The sequence below is a fragment of the Pan troglodytes genome, chromosome 2 (genome assembly GCF_028858775.2).
Source record: "Pan troglodytes isolate AG18354 chromosome 2, NHGRI_mPanTro3-v2.0_pri, whole genome shotgun sequence".
NCBI lineage: Eukaryota > Metazoa > Chordata > Mammalia > Primates > Hominidae > Pan > Pan troglodytes.
The window spans coordinates 5,330,416-5,348,387 of NC_086015.1; the positions used below are offsets into that span (position 1 = coordinate 5,330,416).

The following is a 17,972-nucleotide window of genomic DNA, read 5'->3' on the forward strand; positions in this document are numbered from 1 at the left end:
TTGATGGAAAGCATCTCTACACAGAAAATAAGGGCTACCAAAACCTTACTTCATTTATTTCCCCTCTTTCAGGATCATACTTTTGTGTTGCCAATTGTTCAAGTTCCAGAAAGAGGTTTTTTTTTTTTCATATATTTGTCTAGTTTTTCACTGTTTTTGAAATACTAATTACGGAGGTAAATACAGTGAGGCTTAGATAAATTAAGTGACTTAACCAATGTAAATTGCATATCTGGGATTCAAATCTACATCTCATAGATTCTGACTTCAAAACTCATGCTTATAACACTTTCATATTTATATTGAATTAACTTCTAAGTATCTGACTTACTTAATCCTCCATGTGCAGATGTAGTATGACCCTCAATTATGTAAATATTTTACAAGAAAAAGGCTTGAAAAAATTCAGCAAAATGTTAAAAAATGCTTTATCTGGGGAATGGAATTATAGATATATTTCCCATTTATATTATCTATAATAATATTCCAGCAACAAGTAAGTTTTAATTTTATACATTAAAAATAACCCTTGGCCGGGCGCAGTGGCTCACGCTTGTAATCCCAGCACTTTGGGAGGCCGAGGTGGGTGGATCACGAGGTCAGGGGTTCAAGACCAGCCTGGCCAAGAAGGTGAAACCCCGTATCTACAAAAAATACAAAAAATTAGCCGGGTGCAGTGGCAGACACCTGTAATCCCAGCTCGGGAGGCTGAGGCAGGAGAATCTCTTGAACTCGGAGGGTGGAAGTTGCAGTGAGCTGAGATTGTGCTGCTGCACTCCCGCCTAACGACAGAATGAGACTCTGTCAAAAACAAAACAAAACAAAACAAAAACCCAAAATTCAAAAGATAAACTTGTAAAAATTCAAGCTGTGTTTTAATGAGAAGAAAAAAGTGTTTTCAAAAATATCAAAAATCAGGGTTATACACCTTATTGTTTTATAGATGATGATGGCAATGTACACCATTTCTAAAAGTCTGGTATACCTGATTAGGTAGCACTCAGAAAACATAGCTTCTGTCACAGATACCATCATGCAGACAGAATGTATAAAAAGTGAGGTCTGGAGAAGAATAGGTGAAGTGTTTACTCATATAATCTAACAATCTTAAACCACTATAAGCTAGTGTGAGTATAGAATAATTAAGACAAAGCTTCAAGTAATTGTCTTAACTTTAATTGCTATGACTTTGGGGATATGTAACTGACTTTCTGTGTTGGAGTTTCAGAGCTGACATGATCACAGCTTTCAACTCTCAGCTTTGTCTCATTTGTTTAACATGGTGGACTCTTAATTATGAAAGCTGCACATTAATTGTATTGTGAAATACCCTGAGAAGCTCCTTGTATAGGTGCTATGCAAATGTAGTATGATTGACTGATAGATATGTACGTCTCCTTTGAAAAAAATATGGGCTCTTGCTGAGTGAAGAAATTAAACTGATATCCCCCATAACTCTATTCTGCTGCTTTTATAAACAACCAAACATATTTTCCTTTTTTTAAAAAAATCTTAATTTAGTACCTTTTCTGTCAGTGTTCTGGAATGTAAATAACATTAGTAGCAGCACTGAACGTTCCTGTGTGTTCTGAAGCCTTCACACAGAGGACTATATTTATGTGTACATGTATAACTTATTTTTTTTTCTAATTTATGAAGCTAAAGATACCCAGCTTGGCTATTAATGTCAAGCAACAAATCTGAAGTCTCACCATTATGTTGTTAGGTGTTCCAGAATTGTCAGGTGACAGAGGAGCTGTTTCTTATAGTGTTTGCTTTTCATCTTACTAATATGGACATCATTGCAGATTATACTGCAGAAAGATTTTTCAAGTCACTTAAGATGAAAATAACATTTTTAAATCAAGCTAGGCACACTGAAATTTTTCAGTTCCTTAGCGATTATTTTTGGTTTATTGTTTTAATCACTCAGGTATCTTAATGATTTTGAAACTGGATGTCTAAAAAATTGTTTACCTTTTGTTTCCCCTCATTGAGTTGAGCAGACAGAGAACAGAATCTCTTCCTAGGCATAGTTTACCCCATTCACTCCAGAAATGTATACTGAAACCTAATCTTTAGATTCTTGCTAATGGCTTTTTCTATAACACGATATTATCAATAACTTTTTTAAACATGACATGGTATTGCTTGGCATAAAATAATAAAGTAAACTCTATAGAACACTCACCTCTGTTGACCATGCTCACAAATCTGAGAACTAAAAAATCTTCAAGCCAATTATTCAGAAATTGAAAGATAACATTAAACCCACTACGCTCTCACATAAATAAGCGCTCAACCTAGCAATAAATAATTTATTAGTGAATTTACTAGCATTTGAAGGCAAATGGTATGCTGAAAAGTGTGGACTTTAAGTTCAAATAGAGCAGGATTGAAGTCTTAACTTCACTTGTCAATAGCTGGATGACTTTGGTCAGTTTTCTTATGTGTATAAGGAAGGCAAAAATGATAGATAGAGAATAAATAGATACAGCAGAATGTTTGTAAGGACTGGAAATACTATTAAGCTCACTTACTAAGTTTCCTGACCCATAATAGGCATTAAATAGTAACTACTTTATTAATCCTGGGAATTGTCAAAGCTGCTTTGACTGAGGAGGTAAAAAGGAACATATAAGAAGGAGCAAAGTGGTTTCTGTATTATATTTTTGTGTTAAGGAACTTCCCCAGAAGAATAGATTTATCATTTTAAATTCTGTTCAATCTTTCTAAGGGTTACTGACATTTCCTCACTCACTCATTTGACAAAGTGAGCACCAATTATTCATTCACTTAGCAAATATGTATTGAATACCTCATTCCATCATTAATTCCTTCATTTCTTCATTTAGGTAGTCAGTCAGGAGGGATTCTGCAAAGGACAGCCACCTGGCCCTGGGAGATAAAGAAGATTACATAAAGGCCCTGGGGAGGTTGCAGGCTAATGAAAATAAAATTGATGTAACAATGTGCAATCACACATTCTCTTGGGATCAGCTCTTTCCTTCCAGACTTTCAGTGAAGGAAGAGTCAAGGATCCTCACTTTGGGAGCTTTACTGATTATCTTTTTCCCACGCTGCCCTTTATCAAATAGAGACTGGAGAGGGTCACTGTCATTTCTTTAGCAGAGCTAATTTTAGGCTATTATTTAAGGGCTTCTTGTATTTCTGAGAAATGGAAAATTATTTCTTCCTTTTTTCCCCTCTGTTCACAAATACATTTTTTAACTAATGGATTTTAAAGAATAGTTTTAGAACAGAAATATTGAACAGATAGTACAGAGAGGTCCAATATAACCCCCCCCCGACACAATTTCCCTTGTTACTAACATCTTACGTTATTATGATGCATTTGTTACAATTAACCAGCCAATACTGATGTCTGATTATTATAAAGTCCATATTTTATTCAAATTTATTTGGTATTTATGCCCTTCTATTCCAAGATTCCATCCAGAATACCATATTACATCGAGTTTTCTTGTCTCATTAGTCTTCTCTTGTCTGTAGCAGAATCTCAGACATTTCTTGTGTTTGATGTCCCTGACAGTTTTGAGGAGTGGTGGTTAGTTTATTGTAGGCTGCCCCTCTGTTAGAATATGTCTGTATTTGTCATAATTAGACTGGGGTTACAAGTTTTGGAGAGGAAGAACATAAAGGTAAGGAACAATTTTCATTACATATCAAGGTTAACTTTATCATAATGATTTATGACAGATGATGCTGGCCTTGATTACCTGGCTGAAATACTTTTTATCAGGGTTCTCCACTGTAAAATTACTCTTTTCTCCCACTCCATACTGACTCTTTGGAAATGGGTGACTATGTGTAGTCCACACTTGATGAATAGAGTGTTGTGCTTCACCTTCTGCAGAATAATGAGACTATAGAATTCTTCTACCTGTGAACTGTGTCCCTTCTTCCTCATTTATTAATATTTAATAATTTACTTATGTCAGTACTGACTCACATATAATTATTTTAGACTTTGGGTTGTAATTCTGTGCTACTTTGTTTATTTTCCTGCTCAAATTGTTTTAGCTTTTGCCATTGGGAGCCTTTTAAGTTGGATCTTGTGCCCTTTGTTATGCACTCATCAATGTATGGGGTGTTTTGTGTGTGTGTGTGTGTGTGTGTGTGTGTGTGTGCACCTGTTAGCACTTTCTTATTTACTGGCATTAAAGATGTTCCAGGTTCATCTTGTATATTTCATGCCCTAGTCATAGAAGCAGTCATGTCTCCAAGGATAGGTTCTTGTTATTGAAGAATGACATTAGAAACCAATATCTGGGTACTAGGTGTGTTTGTTGCTGCTGGAGTGTCATTTATTTAGGTGCTCTCAGATGACAGAGAAAAGAAGTATGTGTGTCTATACTAATTATTATGTACATATATCTATAAGTATTTCCATATACAGCTATTTGTATTATGTTAAATTAAACATATGATCTTGCTGTTGTCTCCGACTCTAATCCATTACCACACGGATCACTCTGCTCTCCTCCACTTACTGATCAGTACATTTCCACTCCACACAGTGCTGTCCCATTTTGCAATACCACCAGTAATAAATTAGAATTTTGATTTCTCTTAATCTACATCAGCATTTGATATTGTGTGGGTTTTTGTTTTGTTTTGTCTTTTAGCCATTCTTACAGGTGTATAGTGGTATTTCCTTGTTTTAATTGGTAATTCTCTAACGGCAAAAGATGGGAACATCTTTTAATGTGATTATTTGCTATCTATTTATCTTCTTTAGTAAGACGTCTGCTTACATCTTTTCTACATTTTTAATTGGTATGTTTATTTTCTTATTGATGAGCTTTAAGAATTCTTTGCATATTTTGAACATAAGCCTTTTATCAGATATGCGTTTTGCCAATATTTTCTCCCAGTCTGTGACTTGTCTTTGCATTTCCTTAACAATGTCCTTAACAAAGCACAAGGTTTTTATTTTAATGATGTGCAGGTTATCAATTTTTTTCCAATAAAAGGTGTTTTTGTCGTTAAATACAAAAACTCATCGCTATATCCAAGGTTACCTAGATATTCTCCTCTGTCATCTTCTAGAGCTATGATAGCTTTATGTTTTGCATTTTCATTGATGGTCCATTTTGCATTAATTTTTGTGAAAGATATGACTTCTGGGTCTATTCATTTTATAACATATGGACTTCCAATTGTTCCAGTATCTGTTAAAAAGACAAATTTTTCTACACTGTATTGCGTTTGCTCCTTTGTGAAAGATATGCTGACTGTATTTGTATAGGTCTATTACTGGGATCTCTTTTGTTCCATCGCTCTGTCTATTCTTTGGCCATTACCACATTGCCTCAATTACTGTAGCTTTACAGTAAATCCTGAAGTCAGGTAATGTCAGTACTCCAACTTTATTATTCTTCTTCAGCATTGTGTTGGCTATTTTATTTTGCTTTGCTTTCCTTGTCTTTCCATACAAACTTAGAATCATTTTGTCTATATCCATGAAATAGCAGTTGGGGTTTTGATTGGGATTGACTTAAATCTGTTGATCAAGTTGGGAAGACTTGACATACTGACAGTGTTGAGTCTTTTAATCCATGAACACAGACTATTTCTCCACTTATTTCGATCTCTTTTAATTGATTTTATGAGATTGTATAGTTTTCTGCCTATAAATTCTGAAATACTATTTTATATAAACCCTAGAATTTCGTGTTTTAGTACTAATATAAATGACATTGTATGTTAATTGTGGAATTCAAATTCCATTTGTTAACTACTGGTATAAACAAAAGTTAACTGACTTTGATATATTAACGTTGTATCTTGTTGCCTTGCTATAAGCACTTATTAGTGCTGGAGTTATTTTTTGTTAATTCTTTGGGATTTTTCATTGCTGCCTGGGACCAAGTATTATTTCCTTCTTTTCCATCTATATACATTTTTTTGCCTTTTCTTGTATTATTGCACCAGCTAGGATTTCCAATACAATGATGACAGTGAGTGATAAGAGTAAACATGCTTGCCTTTTTCCGCTATCCAAAATGAAAGCATCCAATTTCTCACCATTAAGTAGGATGCTAGTGCTACATTTTTTGGCAGACATTTTTATCAAGTTGAGGAAGTTCCTCTCCATTCCTAGTTTATTGAGAATTTTTATTTTGGATAGGTGTTGCATTTTTCCAAATGCTTTTTTTGGCACCAATTGATATGACTATGTGATTTTTCTTCTATTCATTAGTGGATTTCATGAATTAATTTTCTAATATTGAACCATCAGTCCTGCATACCCAAGACAAGTCCTACTTTGTTGTGGTGCATAAGTCTTATTTAATTGTTGCTGGACTCAATTTGCTAATATTTGTTGAGGATTTTTCCATTTGTATTAATGAAAGATATTGGTCTGTAGTTTTACTTTCTTGAAATGTCTTTATCTTATTTTGGCATTATGGTAATTTGGCCTCATAGAGTGAATTTAAAAATATTCTCTCTGCTTCCATTTTCTAGAAGAGATTATGTACATAAAGAAGAAATGTATGTACATCAAGAAAAAATAGAGGCCAGGCGCAGTGGCTCATGCCTGTAATCCCAGGACTTTGGGAGGCTGAGGCGGGCAGATCGCCTGAGGTCAGGAGTTTGAGACTAGCCTGACCAATATGGAGAAACCCCGTCTCTACTAAAAATACAAAATCAGCTGGGTGTGGTGGTGCACACCTGTAATCCCAGCTACTCAGGTGGCTGAAGCAGGAGAATTGCTTGAACCCGGGAAGCAGAAGTTGCTGTGAGCTGAGATTGTGCCATTGCACTTCCCACAGGACAAAAACGAGCAGGAGAACCAGAGTTCTAGAAGTGAATTTGAAATGAGAGCTGAGGGCAGGCAAGGAAACAAGCAAGGAGATTAGGAAGAGTTACTTCCTTTGCTTTAAGGAAAACAAATGCTTAGTTAGGTTTTTATATATACATAGGTGTATGTATATATACAATGTCTTCATATATACATAGGTGTATGTATATATACAGTGTCTTCATATATACATAGGTGTATGTATATATACAGTGTCTTCATATATACATAGGTGTATGTATATATACAGTGTCTTTATATATACATAGGTGTATGTATATATACAATGTCTTTATACATAGGTGTATGTATATATACAATGTCTTTATATATACATAGGTGTATGTATATATACAATGTCTTTATATATACATAGGTGTATGTATATATACAGTGTCTTCATATATACATAGGTGTATGTATATATACAGTGTCTTCATATATACATAGGTGTATGTATATATACAGTGTCTTTATATATACATAGGTATATGTATATATACAATGTCTTTATACATAGGTGTATGTATATATACAATGTCTTTATATATACATAGGTGTATGTATATATACAGTGTCTTCATATATACATAGGTGTATGTATATATACAGTGTCTTCATATATACATAGGTGTATGTATATATACAGTGTCTTTATATATACATAGGTATATGTATATATACAATGTCTTTATACATAGGTGTATGTATATATACAATGTCTTTATATATACATAGGTGTATGTATATATACAATGTCTTCATATATACATAGGTGTATGTATATATACAGTGTCTTCATATATACATAGGTGTATGTATATATACAGTGTCTTCATATATACATAGGTGTATGTATATATACAGTGTCTTTATATATACATAGGTATATGTATATATACAATGTCTTTATACATAGGTGTATGTATATATACAATGTCTTTATATATACATAGGTGTATGTATATATACAATGTCTTTATATATACACAGGTGTATGTATATATACAATGTCTTTATATATACACAGGTGTATGTATATATACAATGTCTTTATATATACACAGGTGTATGTATATATTACAATGTCTATATATACATAGGTGTATGTATATATAAAATGTCTATATATACATAGGTGTTGTATATATAAAATGTCTTTACATATACATGTATGTATATATACACATATATATTTGTATGTATATATACACATACATATTTATATATACATATACGTATATATAAAGACGTTTTATATACACGTAAAACGTCTTTATATACACGTATACGTGTATATAAAATGTCTTTATATACACGTATACGTGTATATAAAATGTCTTTATATACACGTATACGTGTATATAAAATGTCTTTATATACACGTATACGTGTATATAAAATGTCTTTATATACACGTATACGTGTATATAAAATGTCTTTATATACACGTATACGTGTATATAAAATGTCTTTATATATACGTATACATATATATAAATATGTATGTGTATATATACACACAAATATGTATGTATACACACAAATATATATACACAAATATATAAAACGTCTTTATATACACGTATACGTGTATATAAAACGTCTTTATATACACGTATACGTGTATATAAAACGTTTTTATATACATGTATATGTATATATAAAATTTGAAAAAGTCAGATATACTCATTTAAGAAAATTCTGAAAATATAGGCAAGAAAAAAGAAGACAATAAAATCCTTTTTATACTTAATTTCTCCCCCAAAGGATAACTACTCTTATTTCAGCATACATATATCCTTCCCGTCTTTATTCTACTTTTAACATAATTATTATAATACACTGCATATTTGTTTGTAAATTTTTTTAATTCCTAAAAATATACCATGAACATATATGCAAGTCATTAAACAGTCTTCTGCACCCTCATTTGTAATGACAATGAGATATTTCAATATATATTTATAGCCAATCTCCTATTGGTGGACATTTAGTTTCCATCAATTTTGTTTCCAATTTTTTGTAATCATGAATAATAATGTAATGAATATTCTTGTGGCTGTATTTTGCTTATGTTCATGTAAACTTCCTAAGTATATTTTTAGAAAATTAGGATTATTGGTAAATGGAACACTATGTAAAATACTACGATTTCTAAATATCTTGCCAGTTTCTCAAGAAAGATTATAGAGGGGCCACTGTCAAAGACCAGGGACCTGCCCTAAAAGTTGGCCTCTTTTAATCTTAAAGACACACTCCGAATCTAATGTCAAACATTCCTTTCCATATAGTTTTTCAAAATTTTTTTTTCAAGGAGCATAGAGTGGACCGTTACAGTGCTGTTTCTAAAATTAAACTAATTTAAAGGTTCTTAAAAATCATCCAAGAAGAATATATATATATATATATATTTCTGGAAGCAACTCTTCATCCTTTCCATCCCAGTCTATCACCACCTCTCTCAGGAGACCTACAGTTCTTACTTTTAAGTAATTGGCAGTTTACAGTAGAGAAGGATTTCAAATCTAAGTTGGAACTGGGCTCAGGAAAAAGAATAAGTTGTTTGTTTCCTATTTTCCAGCTGACCTTGGAGCCCATCTCTAAGCTTCTACTGAAATTTGGAGGCATCTCAATATGTTTTAAAAATATAGTCTCCGTGATTTCACCTTTGGCCTCTTATGCAAAAAAAAAAAAAAAAGGATCTATTGACTGGTTGCAAGACACATTAGTTCCTTAGGTGAAGAATGTATTGCTGAGCACATGTTATACACCCTAATAAGGTTTGCTCTCATTTTGTACCTGGTTAATTCATGCAGGTGGAGCAAAGCATGGTGATTTAGAGCTCCGTGTCTGTGGAAAGACAGACTTTGGTTCAAATCCTTTTTTTTTTTTTTTAATTTACTGTATGATGTTGGGCATATTACCCAAACTATCCTAATCCCAATTTGTTCATCTACAAAATGTGAACAACTGTAATCGTATGTTTGATAGTGCTATAGCATGATTTAAAGAAAATACTTAGCATGGAGCTAACATATAATATGTGCTCAATTCATGTTAAATAATGATAAAATGATAAACTATTAATATGCCATTTCAGTGTCTCTTTACTTCTTTATATGAAAATTTATGATTCCAAACTGAGACAAGATCAAACGGAATAAATTTGAGGTAACACAAGGCCCACCTACCTATACCAAATTATCATTTTCTCTCCTAAGAGCAGCAGAGGTATTTATCGAGGCTTAGTATTATTTATGAATAAAAAATTATGGACAAGCTGTTAGTGAACTGCTAAGTGCAGTATCATATTCAGCTCTACCACATCTTGAAATAGTGGGCTTCAATTCATGTTTCATGTGCAGATTAGTATTCATATTACTTACATTAAAAGGAGTAGAAATTGGTAATAAAATTCTTAGAGAATCTTTGGACAATGGTCCTTTCATGTCTCTGTTCATAATCTTGGTATTAAGGCAATTTACTAAGCCTTATTTATGCTTCAAACATTGTATTTTAGAATGTAGTCTCGTGGATATTTCCTCATTTGCTCTTCCTGTGTACTCATTCTTATTTCTAGTTAATGTAAAGAGAACACTGAGTCTCAGAGAGGTTAGGTAACTTGTATTCAGCTCTATAAAATTTGCCTGTGTCCTTTTTTTCTCCCCCAACTGCAGGTGCGATTCTGTTACCAGTGCTCTTATAAACAAGCCATTTGTGGCTTTTCAAAGATGTCCTCCCCAAGGGAAAGCTGATATAGGCATCATCTTATTCCCATTGGGCTGCCATCACAAAATACTATAGACTTGTAAACAACAGGAATTGGCTTGTGAACAACAGAAATTTGTTGTTCACAAGTTCTGGAGGCTGGGAAGTCCACGATCAAGGCAACAGCAGACTTGGTGTTTGGTGAGATGTCTGGTGAGGGCTGATCTCTGGTTCATCTAGCTGTGTCCTCGCATGGTGGAAGAGAAAAACAAGCTCCCTCCAATCTATTTTATAAGAACACTAATCCCACTATGAAGGCTCTATCTTCATGTCATAGTCCCACCTCCTAATACTATCACCTTAGGGGTTAGGTTTCCAACCTATAAATTTTGGGAGGACACAAACATTCATTTCCTAGTAGGGACTGACTGCAAGGACAGAATCATGACTCCATTTACACCACTCAGAGTAAAATAAAAATGTTTTCTCTTTTCCCGTAACAGTGAGATTGCTTTTCTACAGAACTCATGAATTTATCCATATTGTATTGCCATAGGACAATCTTACATTCCAAGCTCTTTGTATGAATATTTCAAATTGGGGAAATGAAAGCAGCTAGCTGAACAGTCTGAAAATGTAGCAAAGGCATTCTTTGCTGGTTTTGTTATTCTGCTTCACTCTCTTTGATTAAAACTGGCCCACTGACAGGATTTCCTGAAATGAGGTTCAAGTTAATAATCCCAAATACAAGCATCTTAAGAAACTCATTCTCTGTACCAGTCTTTAGTTAAAAACTTAGTATGGCTTGGATTTAAGCTGTAGATAATGAGGTTTAAGAAATCCAGGGGAGAAATACAAGCTTTCTCAAATAGCACTAGTAATAAAAATTCTATTTATGGGCTAAAGGTATGGAATTGAAGCACAGTGTGCTTCTACTAGTGTATGTAGAGCTTTAATTTAACTCGAAATCAGGATGAACTAGGCCAGATGGTTAAGAAGTGTATTCTCTGTCTTCAGATAAAATTAATAGGATGCTCCCTTTGTAAAAGCATAATGACATGACAGGATGAAGTAAAAGTCCATATTTATGGCAATGCGTATTCAAGAAGCACGAAACCACAGCAGAGGAAAAGAAAAAAAGAAAAACTTTACTTTTATCATCTAGTAGTATTTCACAATTGTGAAGAATCACATTTCAGGCAACCTTCATTTAGAAAATAGGAACAAAATAAGAAAAGGCTTTTGCAATGCTCCTTTTGAAATACAAGGTTCAAGAACCCCTCATCTATGGTCTGAGGAATCTTTGGATAAGAGAATTGCTTCATATTGGTTTTCTTTATTGAGATTTGCATCCAAGCTCAATTTTTGTAAAAAGAGAGAGGGGAGAAGTGTAAAATTGGAGTTTAAAGGGAAATGTTGCCAGAAACGACTGATCTCTGTAGTTAAAATGATAATGGCACCATTTGTTTTGACTCTGTAACATCAGTTTCAAGAGATTTAACAATAATCTCCATTCTGAAGACCCCTTCAAAGATCCACCTTCCTCCATGGTGTTCTTTATCTGATTAATATATTAACTTTTCATTTTAAAGAGATCATTTATCTTGAAGCAAAACGAACTCCTAGTAAATACTGCATTGCTAGTATCAACATGGACAAACTACACAGAGTCTAAAAAGAATACTGAAGCCACAGTAGGAGAAAGAGTCTATTAGTGCTTTTAATTTAGTGGGTGGCAACTCAAAGGAATTAGAAGGTAGATCACAATAAATTAGCGTGCTCTGGAACTCTAAGTGGAGGAGAACTGGCAGGTAATAATTTAGTTGAAATTACCCATCTAAACGTGAGTATCATTCCAAAAAGTTAATTAGCATTGTTAGCAGCTGCAAGCTGGGTATTTAGCTCAGATGGCATATGGAAGCCATCTGTCACAATGCCTGGTACATAGTAAGCACTCAGTTAATGGTTATTAATATTATTTTAAAGTATCTAATTTTCCTATACCAACTTCCTTCTGTTTGGAGAGCACTAATTGCTTTCTTCCCTACTGAAATGGTACTAGATGATTAACCACCTTAAAGAAAAAGGTCCTCCACACCCACGCATCCATGTCTCACCTGAAAGATTCCTGCCCTTGTCATGATGAAGTGAACATGACTACTATGATCAAGGTTGTATCTCCATAGCAGCTAGGACATTAAATGGTGAGATGCAGGAAATTTACACACACTCATGCTTGTGTGGCCATTTCATTCATAGTGTGGAGATCTGATTTCAGTGTATAAATGATTCGTAAATCAGTTTGTATCAAATGCGTAGTCATATGGATCCCTTAACAGAGAGTAAAAGACAAATACATGTGAATTAGGATTCCTGGTTTTGAAATGATAGTAATCACATTATAATAATCTTAAAATATTTTTATTAATTGAACACTCAAACATATTGTTTAATAGGTGCTAGGCAGTATGGTAAGCATGTGACATGAATTTTCTTAATCCTCAAAATAAGCCTATGAATTATGTACTATTACTAATTACCATGCTGTGAATGAGAGGCATATTAATCTATTCTTGCACTGCTATAAAGAAATACCAGGGACTGGGCAATTTATAAAGAAAAGAGGTTTAATTGGCTCACAGTTCTGCAGGCTGTACAGGAAGCATAACAGCTTCTGCTTCTGGGGAGGCCTCAGGAAACTTACAATCATGGTAGAAAGTGAAGGGGAAGCAGGCATGTCCTACATGGCTGGAGCAGAAGGAAGAGAGAGAGAGGGAAGGTGCTACACACCTTTAAACAACCATATCTCACAATAACTCACTCACTGTCATGAGAACAGCACCAAGGGGACAGTGCTAAACCATTAATGAATGATCCACCCCCATAATCCAGTCACCTCCCATCAGACCCCACCTTCAATAGTGGGGATTACATTTTTACATGAGATTTGGGCAGGGACACAGATCCAAACTATGTAAAGAAGATTCTTGCTTATAAATGTGCAACAAAATTTAACTAAGGATGAGAGCCACATTTCTCTCTTTACTACATACATATTATTATACTAGTAAACCTTATTGTAATTATTATTAACACAGAATGATATCTCTTGGGAAAATACACTTACATTAAAACATTAAAGCTCACTACTAAAATAATTTTGTTTTTCATTGATTCCAGTTTTTCCCACCCACTGTCCATTTAGGATGGCTTCAGAAAAGAGAAATGGTGTCAAATCTGAAGCAGTTTACTTAGTGTCTTCATAAAAAATTCTGGGATGAAGTGGGAATTGCTCATTAAAATGCATACATATTTTTAAATAACCTGTGTTTTGCATTTATTCTTTCTGCCTCTGTACCTTACATTACCAATGATAAGCAAGAAGAACATGGCATTCAGATTTAGCAGTTATATAACTGAGCTGAAAAAAATCTCAACATTTAATTAGGAACTGTGAAGTTGTATAAACCTGCTTCACTTTTCTCCCATTAAAAACTTTGTTAACACAGACTATTGCCGCAAAATGCATTTGATTAGACTTTTCTTATTTAAAAGGTTTTTATCATTATTTTTTGATAATTTTTTTTTTTTTTTTTTTTTTTTTTTTTTTTGCTGTGAGAATTCTAAAATATCTAGAGCACACACTATAATAGCCAGGAGGAATCCACCATATCATGTAATTCAATCACACAGATAGAAACTAACTTGGCTAGCATTTGAACTGAGGCATTCAGAATCTATTTGTCAGGTCTGTTCTGGATGAATACAGCAGGAAAATGACTCAAAATGGGCTTAAGAAAAAAATAATATATTGGCTAACTGAAATGTTCAAAAAGGTTGATGCTTGTTTGTTTTTCGGGGGGTGGGCATCAAGCATGCCTTGAGTTAGGTGTGTGAAGAATTCCAAGTTTCTTTCCTCTGTGTTAGTTTCGGGTTTCAGAGATGCTTTCTCTATTTGGTGGAAAATTATTGACTAGAATCTTGGAGTTTATACCTCACTGTCTCAAAAAACCTCAGTGGAAAGAGATCTCCTCTTCAAGAGCCATTCTGCAAGCAGTCCTGGAACTGAGTCTAATTGTCTCTGGTTGCTTTGTCTTCATCCCCATGTTTGTCTAGTCAAGGTGGCTATGCCCTACGAGCCTCTCATGGCAAGACCTGAATTATGTGCTCTCACCTAATGCCAGAGGTGTGGTCAGCCCAGCTGAAATGAGATGGGGAGGATTGGGTTTTCTAGGGAAAATAAAAATGCAGGTTAAAAAAAAAAAAAAAAAAAAGCAAACACGTGTCCTCTGCAGATTTAGAATCCAGGACATTAATTCTTGTAACCGTCTTCAAAATGGAACAATATAAGTTTTAAAGCCCAGTACTGTACCCTGAATCTTATAACCTTCTCCTTAATTGAATGGTTTATCAGACTTACAACTCCAAACACAATTGAGAAAGAAGAAAAAAAGAAAGGAAAGAAAGAGAGAAGGAAAGAAAGAAAGAAAGAAAGAAGAGAGAGAAAGAAAGAGAGAAAGAAAGAAAAAGAGAAAATTCTAGAGGGGTTTCTTTCTTAGTGAGATTTTCTTGTCTCTTTTAAGTCTCATGTCTCTTGCGTTTCTTGCCTTTTGCTATCATTCTGGTGTGATGGTAGCTCTGCAGAGCAATAAGTTATCAACATATGTTCACAATTCATGGTTTTTCACAATGGTTCTACTACTAATTTTTTTTTGTCTTATATGCCATTCATGTTCAATTCTCTAGACTTCCATTTTGATGTGTGTCTAAAGCCTATATAAAAATACTATAATAAGAAATATTTAAGGTTTCCTACAGTTGGTATTTTAACTAAAGTAGCACATGATTAGAGCCCACTGGGAATTCTAATTAATTGAATTTTTAAGAGGCAGACCCTGAAAGTATAATTTTTTGCAAGTGATTTATTAGATGAGTTTTTAGAAAGAACCCAAAGGAAAAGAGGGAAGTGGGGCAGGGAAGAGATAGTACCAAGCTCAGTATACTGTCAAGCAAAGTTCCACAGAAGGTAAATTTGATTCAATCCTATAGCTCTGGAGAGAATACAGGTCACACCTAGAGTTGTCTCACAACTAGGAGCACGGGAGCTGGAGAAGTTATACCCTAGAAGCCAGTCATTTATTGGTTAATGGCTGCTCCTGGGGCTATGTAAATTCCTAGGTACTTTCAGTTCTCTCTTTGTGAAGATAAATTAGCTATAACAGCTTGAGGACAGTGTCCAAAAAGAGATAACATGTACTGGCTCTTAAGGGTACAAAGTACATAGGAATCTGGGGCGGAAGAGGGATTAGAAGGGATGTGAGTCCAGCACTGACATTTTCTGCTACATTACTCCTCTAAGAAAAGTGTATCTAAATAGGATACTCCATTTCTTGTATCAAAGGGAAAAAATGCTTGTCCAGTAAGACTTCAGTGTTGTCACTGAGTTATTTTTCTTTGGACAAGGTGGAATTCTCTTTACACCCACACAATTGGGCCACTTAAAATGGAGATCCACTTTTGTAAAGTAACAAATACCTAGGCTGCAAGGGAATGATCTAATTAGGTTTGTGCAAAAGTAATCCTACTTTTGCCATGACTTTTAATGGCAAAAGCCGCGATTACTCTTGCACCAACCTAATACAACAGCTGTGAAGTCAGTATTCGTTTGAATTATACTCATAGCTTCTACTTCAAGAAAACCTGAAAATGAATCCCAGCTCCACCTCTTTAGCTTTAGAGAAGTAAGTGAAATTATATGTACGTATTGTACAGATACATAGTACTTGGTACTCTGTATTGTACAGGTACTGTGAGTCTGCATAATATATGCATATAAGGTAGCTATTTGTTGTAATATTATTACAATTATCATAATTGTCAAAATGTTCAGTTAGGTATTTAGTTATGTTAAAAAATGACTTCTGTCTTCACAATATAATAACTAAGAGCAGTGGGAAAAATACACAATTTTTACTTATATTTTATCTGAATGTTTTAGATTAAAAGCTTTTTCAGTTGGATACTTTGCATGTATTTGTTATAAATCTCAGAGATTTGCTGTCATAAAAAGACAAAGGATCATGAATTCAGACAAATATTAGAGCTCTATTTTTCCTTTGTAAAACAATTTTCTCAGAAAATTTTTATTACACTGGTAATGCATGCTCAATGCAGGAAAATAATGAAAACCAGAAATAAACAGCAGAAAATAAAATAAAATAAAAGACATTTATATCACAACTACCCATAGATAAAAACTTCACATGCAATACATACAACATATGCATTTTTAATTGAATAATACCTCATATCCTATAAAATTCACTAGACATTGCGAATATCTATGTGAATAAAGTTCCTTCTAGAATTTCATTCTTATTGGTTAGTATGCCATAAAATGAATGAAAAAGAACATCAGTTATCTGAGGTTAATTGTTGCCAAGAATACACCAATTTACTGAAATGTCAACTTAAATTTGTGGCAAGTGGCAAGGCTTTTTAAAAGGACAAAAACTTAGTATATGATAATAATTATTTTGTACTTAAGGCAATTCAAAATTCAAGTTTTCACTGTAATTGTATGTTAATTCTGAGAATAATTGAATCAAACATTGATTTAGGGCACATTTTCTGACAAATATGTTTGAGTGCATATGATTTTTATCCTTGTGCTTTATCCTTGATGTACATAGGAGGATAATAATTTTTTCCAATAAAAATGTCTAAGACTTCATAAGTTTTCTTGCTTGAAGCTTCTACTGAGACATCCCAACTTTCTGCAGTTGTTTACTGCTCAAACTCTCCAAATCTTTATTTGCCAAGCACTTTGCATGTAGTTGGATGAGGCTCCCACATTCCTTCTGGTGACTTGAAGAAATTCTGCCTCTTCTTCAAGGTTTACCAATTGACTTTGCAAAATGACTTACTACCATTATTATTATTAATTTGAAATATAATTAGAATAGAATTATTTAAATCATCTAAAAATCTATAAGGGAATGAAGAATGACTTGACAAGAGGAAAGGAGAGATATTAATGTGAACAGACTGGGGATTCATTTTACAATTCATTAGTTTAGTAGTGAATATTTTCCTTCCGGAACTTTGCTTGCAGCCTGCCCATTCTTATTTTATGCCTTCTAAACCGTTAATTTCTAAATTCATCCCTTATTGTTAAACACTTGGTTTCACTTATTATAACATGTGTTTTTGCTCCTTTGAAAGATACCCATATTAGACTAAAAATAATAGATATGAGAAAGTAGACGAAATTAATATTAATAAAGTAACTTTATTTACAAGTTCTTTATAACAGGAGACAGGGTGCGATGTAAATCCATCTTTGTTTTACTTTTTTTTAAATCGTATATAAATGAGTACTTTTTTTGAGGATCATAGAGCCTATTTACCAGTTCATATGGGTCTGTTTTAT

At 33.6% G+C, this 17,972-nt stretch overlaps 1 protein-coding gene across 7 annotated transcripts in view; it reads left to right on the forward strand.

Annotated features, from left to right (window-relative positions):
• The window catches only part of CNTN6 (contactin 6), a 319,927-nt gene that overhangs the window by 212,108 nt on the left and 89,847 nt on the right, over positions 1-17,972 (forward strand). The gene's annotated exons all lie outside the window — the stretch shown is intronic.